We start from the raw sequence: 8940 nt of genomic DNA on the forward strand, positions 1-8940 counted from the left end.
TAGGTAATAATCAGATAACACTTGCACTAGTGTTTCTGTTCTCTGGGTGTTTCTTTTCCTAGTTAAAAATCCAAGATGAATTTGGAGAGGTCTTCTTGTGTTAGGACAAATGCAAAGAAGAGAAGCTTCCACAAACAAGGGCTGTGGACACCTCCAGGTGATGGGGCCCCTTCCCTTGTCTGTGGATGAGATCCTTGTGAAGGATGGCACCCAGTGACCATTATTCCTTTCTCATTTGTGATATTGAGAATTGAGCTTTGTCTGTCCCCTATAGAGATTTTACAAAGGAGCAAGTCTACAAAATATAACAGAAAAAGTGCGAGACGGAAAGACTAAACAATAGTTTATTTCATTTCACTCCTTCCCCTTGTTATAATTTCTCTCCCAGAATTTTTTGAGCTGGGCTTTTTGTTTCATATTCCTTTAGTGACCATTTATGAACTTCATATTGTCGCAGATGAAAAATATTGTCATTGGAAAATCAGTTAGCCACCAGTAACAGAAAGCCTCAGTAAAGGGACTTAAGTCAGTGGCCTTCAACCTGGACTCTCTGTACCTTAGTGTGTGCATGAAGACTTATCCAGGTCTGCATGGTACAGACTGTCTGGAGGTTGTCTCTACCTGTGTGTACTCTGCTTTCCTAACACTGGTCTGCCTAATAATGTATGGTGTTTTGTTGGGGGAGTCTCTTTCCTGCCACACTTTTCACAGTTTCCTGACTCTTATTTTACAAAGAAATGCACACCTTTCACCCATGACTATTCTCACTGTGGTACATTGTCCCAGGGTGGAAAAATAGGGGTACCAAATGGACAGTTTGAAATATAATGACTGGGCAAGAAAACATTTGTCATTAAAATGATTTGCAATTCCTTGTTTTTAAAAAATTCAAGAATAAACCGTGATGTTTTAGCTTTAGACCATTCAAAGTAACTTTGATGATGGATTGCTGTGAGGTTTTTTTCCCATAGTATTCTGAAGGTGTTCAAAGAAGTGAGACACATCATTTTCAAGACGGTCATAACACAACTCCCACTTCTCGTGCTACTCATTGATGTGAATAAGTTTTTCAGTGTTTACATAACTAAGGGATATTAATATAAACCTGTCCCATTCCACAAGTAGGTAATTTTTATCTACAAGCACATGATTTTAAAAGAATTGAAAACAGGCCCCTTATCTCACTGTGAGATGTGCATTTTGTGTTTGGTAATTAATCAAATTGGAAATATTTTTATGTTTTTTTGGCTAATTAAATGCAATTATTAAAACTTAGAATGATAACTTGGTAAAAATATTAAGCTCTTATAGCCTTATTTTATAAGAAATATAAAGATTAATTTTAATTTGAATACCTATTTTTGATGCTTAAGGTGAGAATATTCAATACAATTCTTTCAAGCATAAATATACATAGAATAAAATTAAATTCTCTGGGGAAAGTGGAATAGAAATAATAACTCAAGAAGAAAATGGAATGATGTAAAATTTCCAACTGATAATGAGGAAATTATTTATCTATGTCAGAAATGGATGATGGTGAGTATCAAACTGCTGAGACATTTACAAGCTACTTATCAATAGAACAGAGTGATGTAACTGTTCACTTTATTTTTTTATTTTTATTTTTTTTTTAAGATTTTTTTATTTATTTTTTTCCCCCCAAAGCCCCAGTAGATTGTTGATGTCATAGCTGCACAGCCTTCCAGTTGCTGTGTGTGGGATGCGGCCTCAGCATGGCCGGAGAAGCGGTGCGTCCGTGCGCGCCCGGGGTCTGAACCCCAGGCCGCCAGCAGTGGAGCACACGCACTTAATCGCTAAGCCACGGGCCGGCCCAACTGTTCACTTTAAAACACAACACTTACAATGAAGTGGAAATGACAGCATACTCAATTATTTAACTTATGACAAGAAATTTTGATGTCAATTTAAAAATGTATTCTTCCAATATTGTTAGATATAGTCGAGGAAAAAAACTGAAAATCACAGTTTTTTTTGTCATTGGCTTACACAAAAAGAGGGTTATTTTTCCTATATAAGATTAGATGGGAAGTAGGCAACATCTGGCATTGTTTCCATAGCTCTACAATGTCAAGAAGAATGTGTTTACAATTCTTGCCCATTAACTCATGGTTGCAAGATGGCTGCCGAGCTCCAGATATCTAGTTCTAAGGAGGACAAAAAATGAGATGGGGCAGTATGAGCTACATACATCCCTTTGATCAAGAGAGTACAAGTTTTCACAGAATTACATTCCCATGGCCTCCCAGCCAAGAGATTTCTGTCCTCTTTGTCCACAATTCTGTCACCTGGCTACTCAAGTCTGTAAGGGAAGCTGGGAAAATCTCCGCACTGGCAGTTGGGGAGGACAAACAAGAGCTGGAAGTGGGTTTTGAGTTAACCAAGCTGTAATGTCTGAGGCAGATGGCAGATGGCCAAAAACACCCTCCACAATGCTTGACCCATCAAAGCAGAATTTTCTGGATGCTGTTACTTTGTCCTGGTCTATATTTATACACGAAGGCAGGCAGCAATCTTGGATATGATGGAAAATAAAATCTTTTTTCTGTTGGTTACAGTCTCTGGCTGGGCCTGAGGAAACACCTGGCCCAGTTTGGTCTCAATGACATTCTCGGTAGTTGGGGACCACAGGCAGAGAGACGGAGGGTATGGTCTGTGTCATGGAACCCCAACCCTTGATTCCCATGCAGATGAGAAGGAGTTGTGGCTGTTGATTACAAGGACAGCATAGAGAGGGGCTGGGTGCTGTCCCTCAAGGATTACTGCCACAAACCAGTGGGCACTAAGCCTTAAGTGGTCTAAGAAGGTGAAAGGCACCCAGTTGGGTGTTCTGTAGAAAATGTGATTTGCAAATGGATTCTCTTTCCAATGAGTATGGCTCTGAAATCTTCTCTGCAGAAGACTTTGTACTACTGACCAGGGGTAAGTATTAACATAGAAATGTCCCCACGTGTGTGAGAGAATGGAGACTTGAGACTTATTAATAGGTGCCAGAATCAACCTGAGCACTCATGCATATGGTCCCCTTATTAAGCCTACCCCACTCTTTGCCAACCTCCTCCTCTTTGTCTGGCATTAAGGTTTATAAAATGCTGAAGTAGGTGTCAGGATGGAGGAAATGGAGCATGCCACAGGGACTTTTCTCCTTGCTTAGCCCTCAAAAATACATGTAAATCGATGCCATACACACCATAAAGATCAACAAAAAGAGCAAACAGAGCCCACATCTTCCCATTAGTAGAAAACTCAACATCAGATTTTACTAGAGCTATCTCCTGAACTCCTGCTGCAAAGCTTTGTGGAGAGCTAGTGAGTCCAGAAAAATAGTCCAGAAAAGAGAAGAGGGCCACAGAGGACCCAAAAATGAGCTAAGACATTGCCCAGAAAGAGAAAAATCTACGTTACTTAAGAAAATTCTGAAAAAGAGTCCTGGTAGGTTGAAGCTTTGGCAACTGGAAAGGCTCCTGAAAGCACGAGCGACCGAAGGTAACAGACTTGGAAAGGCTTCATTTCTGAGGGAGAGCAGGGTAAAAGGGAAGGAGGGAGTCACTCTTTGGATATTGGTGATGGAAAAAAAAAAAGCAACCAGGGAAAAGTAGGGTTTTTTAGGAAAACAGCAAACTAGAAAGTTGGACAATGCAAACCTCTAAGCCCATTGCCAAACACAAAAGACAGAGATTATGGAGACTGTCGTTGCAGATTATTTTTATGGAATTCTACCTAGCTGTAGATATCTACATCTGTCTATCACTGGATATTTATATCATTCATTATGTTATAAACGGGACCATGAATGAAATAGTGACTCTTTTTCCACAATTAAAAATATATGTACAGTGTATGTACTGACTCATGTGTCTGACATATTTCATACCTATCAAAACAACAAATTTAGAACATTTTGCCTGACTCACAATTTATTTTTGATCAAATATGAAATGATATATTGAAGTTGTGGGAAATGACTTCCCAATTAGTCTCAAATTGTATTGGTATTATGGAAACTAAGATATTATAGAAATTATGGAAATTGAGCCTTAAGGAAAAGAATGGACCAAATATCTCTTTTTTTCTTAATAACCTTATCTATTTATTGGTTGAATGGATAGTTGATCCTTATCTAGTTCAATAGATTTTATTTATTTATTCATTTTTAAATTTTTTTGTGAAGAATATTGTCCCTGAGCTAACGTCTGTGCCCATGTTCCTCTATTTTGTATATGGGATGCTGCCACAGTGTGGCTTGATGAGCAGTGTTTAGGTCCATGCCCGGTATCCAAACTCGCAAACTCAGGGCCAAAGACGCGGCGTGTGTGAACTTAACCACTATGCCCCCGGGCCTTTAAATAAAATATATTTATTTTTTTACTGAGGAAACATGGGTTTATATCATTATATAAAATCAGGTGTACACCATTATATTTCAATTTCTGTGTAGATTATATCATGTTCACCACCCAAAGACAAATTACCATCAATAGACTTGAGTAAAAACATCAAGTTGTTGGCTGTTTCAAGAGACACATCTAAAACATGAGGATACAGGAAGGTGGACTATAAAAGGATGGGAAAAGACTGCTCATGCCATACTAATGGAAAATAATACCTGAGTAATTAGGAATAATATCAGACAAAATAGACTTTAGGTGAATAGCATTACTAGAGAAAAAATTGGAACTTTCATAGTGAAGATTAATTGTTTCATTGGGAAGGGATGGTACCTGAAACTGTAATTGTACATGTGTGTGCATCTACTGATGTGGCCTCAAAGTGTATAGAGCAAAAATTGAAATAACAACAGGAAAAATAACAATTATAGTGGGAGAGTTTGAAAAACTTTTGAATGAAATATTTCTAACATTCATAAAGGTAGAACTTCCATGCTCATCACTTAGTTTTGATGATTAACAACTCCTGACAGATTTTCTTTCTTTTATATTCCCACCCACTTTCAACCTCGCCTCCGTCCTCGCCCCCAATATTTTGAAACCAATCCCAGATATCATAACACTTCATCTATAAATGTCTCAGGATGTATCTTAAGAGACAAGGAATCTCTTCTTAAATAACCAAAATAACATTGTAACACTCTCCAAATTGACAGTAGCTACTAAATATCATCACATACTGTGTTCCTATTTCTCTGATATTCATAAATTTTTAGAGTTCGTTTGAATCATGCCATCTAAGATTTTAATATTTCTAATACCTGACCCTTCACATCTCCTTCCCTGTTGGATTTTTCTTAGTAGCATTTGCCACGAACAAAATATATTTTATATTTGTTATTGTGTTTAGCATCTGTCTGCCCAGCAGAACAGTACCTAGAATATAATTAGCTATCAATATAATTATTGAATAAATGCATAAGTTTGGAGTTAGATTAAAAAAAATCCCTTATTTTGCTAGTACATTAGGAGAGGTACGAGAATAATATATGAGCTGGAGCCTTGTGATGCCTGGTAAAGCCCCTCTTCTCTCTCTCTCACCACAATGGGCATGACTATGTGAAGGATGCACACGTGGATAAGAGTGTAATGCTTTAAATTCAGATGGAAAAATAAGACCTGTAGACAGAAGACGGTAATAGTACAAACAGAATTCAATGACCCACTTCATTCTGTAGGCAAGGAATCCATTGAAGGCCTTTCTCAGCCTTTTCTTTTTATTTTTAACTTAAAATTTTCATTATTGAGGTGTAATTGAAATATAGCATTATTTTACTTTCAGCTATACAACATAATGATTTGATATTTGTATGTATTGTGAAATGACCCTCACATTACATCTAGTTAACATCAGTTACTATAAATAGTTACAATTTTTTTCTTGGGATGAGACCTTTTAAGATCTACTCTTTTAGTATTTTTCAAATATGCAATACAGTATTATTAATGATAGTCATCATGCTGTTCATTACATCCCCATGACTTATGTATTTTATACCTGTAAGATTTTACCATTTGACTCCCTTCACTCATTTTACCCACCCACTATCTCTGATCCTTTGCACCACCAGTCTGTTCACCATATGTATGAGCTCGGTTTGTTTGTTTTTGTTTTAACATTCCACATATAAGTGAGATCATGCCATAGTTTTCTTTTTCTCTCTGAATTATCACACTTAGCATGCTGCCCTCAAGATCCATCCGTATGTTTGCAAATGGCAAGATTTTATTCTTTTTATGGCTGAATAATATTCCACGGTATATATATACCACAATTTCTCTATCCATTCATCCACCAATGGACCCTTAGATTGTTTCCATATCTTGGAGATTGTAAATAATGCTGTACAAACATAGGGGTGCATATATCTTTGCTAGTTAGTGTTTTCATTTTCTTCAGATAAACACCCAGAAGTGAAATTGCTGGATCATATGGTAGTTATTTTTATTTTTTTGAGGAAATTCCACACAGTTTTCCATAGTGGCTGCATCATTTTACTCCCACCAACAGTGCACAAGTGTTCCCTTTTCCCCACATCCTCACCAACACTTGTTATCTGTGGTCTTTTTGATGATAGCTATTCTAGCAGGTGGGAGGTGATATCTCATTGTGGTTTTGATTTACATTTCCCTGATCATTAGTGATGTTGAGCACATTTTCATGTTTCTGTTGGACATCTGTATGTCTTCTTTGGAAAAATATCTATTCATATCCTCTGCCCATTTTTTAAATTGGATTGTTTGTTTTTTGCTATTGAGTTGTATGAGTTCTTTTAATATTTTGGATATTACCCCCTTAACAGATATATGATTTGCAACTATTTTCTCCCATTTGGTAGAAATATTTTTATTTTGTTGATGGTTTCTTTTACTGTGCAGAAGCCTTTTAGTTGATGCAGTCCCACTTGTTTATTTTTGTTTTGTTGCCTTTGTTTTTCTTGTCAAGTCCAAAAAATCATCACCAAGACTGATTTCAAGGAGCTTACCACTTAGATTTTCTTCTAGGAGTTTTAGGGTTTCACTTCTTTTTTTGTTTTTTTTTAGGTTTTATTTATTTGTTTTTTTCCCCCCAAAGCTCCAGTAGATAGTTGCATGTCACAGCTGCTCATCCTTCTAGTTGCTGTATGTGGGACGCGGCCTCAGCATAGCCAGAGAAGCGGTGCGTTGGTGCACGCCCGGGATCCGAACCTGGGCCGCCAGCAGCGGAGTGCCCGCACTTAACCGCCAAGCCACGGGGCTGGCCTGGGTTTCACATCTTAAGTCCAAGTATTTTCTCTACCTTTTTTAGAGTTGCACTGAAAATGTTTACTAAAGCCAGTCTTGTGTTGAGGACAGAAAATGCGAAGATGATTTCTTTGCATGCCTTGTCCTTCCCAGTGCTGACGTTACAAGGGGGGAGAATTATAAGGTGTTCTCACCTTGTGCCTAAGAAGACTGTGGAAGATCCCAATCCCATTTTATGAGGATCTTTCAGGGTTATAGTCTCAGCTTCAGAAGTTCAGTCCTCTAGGTAAAGATCTGGATTTCCAGAGTTGGGTTCTAGCACACCTTCATGAATAAATTATCTCCTTAGGTGGCCCTCAGCTTTTGTATCCTGCAACTTTACTGTATTTGTTAACTATTTCTAATAGTTTTTTGGTGAACTCTTAAAGATTTTCTATATAGAGAACTATGTCATCTGCAAATAGTGACAGTTTTACTTCTTCCTTTCCTGTTTGGATCCTTTTATTTCTTTTTCTTGCCTAATTGCTCTGGCTAGGACTTCCAATGTTGAATAAGAGTGGTGATACTAGGCATCCTTGCCTTGTTCCTGTTTTTAGAGGAATAGCTTTCAGCTTTCCACTGTTGAGTATGATATTGGAGGTGGGTTTGTCATATATGGCCTTTACTACATCGAGGTACTTTGCTTCTATACCCATTTTATTGAGAGTTTTGATCACAAGTGGATGTCAAATGCTTTCAAGTTCTTTCTCTGCATCTGTTGAGATGATCATGTGATTTTTATTCTTCATTTTGTTAATGTGGTATATCACATTGATTTATTTGCAGATGTTGAACCATCCTTGCATCCCTGGAATAAATCCCACTTGATCATGGAGTATTATCATTTTAATGCATTGTTATATTTGATTTGCTCATAATTTGTTGAGGATTTTTGTATCTATGTTCATCAATAATATTGGCCTATATTTTCTGTTTGTGGGTTGCCCTTGTCTGGTTTTGGTATCAGGGTAATGTTTGTCTTGTAAAATGAGTTAGGAAGAATCTCATCCTCTTCAATTGTGTGAAATAAAGGAAAAAATAAACAAATGGGACTCCATCAAACTAAAATGCTTCTGCATGGCAAAGGAAACCATTAACAAAACAAAAGACAACCTGCCAACTGGGAGAAAATACTTGCAAATCATATATCCAACAAAGAGTTAATTTCCAAAATATATAAAGAACTCATATAACACAAAAACAAAAAAATGAACAACCCAATCAAAAAACGGCAGAAGATATAAACAGACAGTTTTCCAAAGAAGATATACACATGGCCAACAAACACATGAAAAGATGTTTAAAAATCACTAATTATTAGGGAATTGCAAATCAAAACTACAATGAGATGTCACCTCATACCAGTTAGTATGGCTGTAATTAACAAGACAAGAAATACCAGCTGTTGGAGAGGATGTGGAGCAAAGGGAATCCTCATTATGCCGGTGGGAATGCAAACGAATGTAGCAACTATGGAAAACAGCATGGAGATTTCTCAAAAAATTAAACTAGAAATACCATATGTTCCAGCTATTTCACTTCTGGGCATTTATGCAAAGAACAGAAAACACTAATTGGAAAAGATATGTGCACCCCTATGTTCATTGCAGCATTGATTCACAATAGCCAAGACTTGGAAGCAACCCAAGTGCCCATCAATGGATGAATGGATAAAGAAGATGTGGTATATTTATATAATGGAATACAA

This window comes from Diceros bicornis, chromosome 20 (genome assembly GCF_020826845.1).
Source record: "Diceros bicornis minor isolate mBicDic1 chromosome 20, mDicBic1.mat.cur, whole genome shotgun sequence".
Lineage (NCBI taxonomy): Eukaryota > Metazoa > Chordata > Mammalia > Perissodactyla > Rhinocerotidae > Diceros > Diceros bicornis.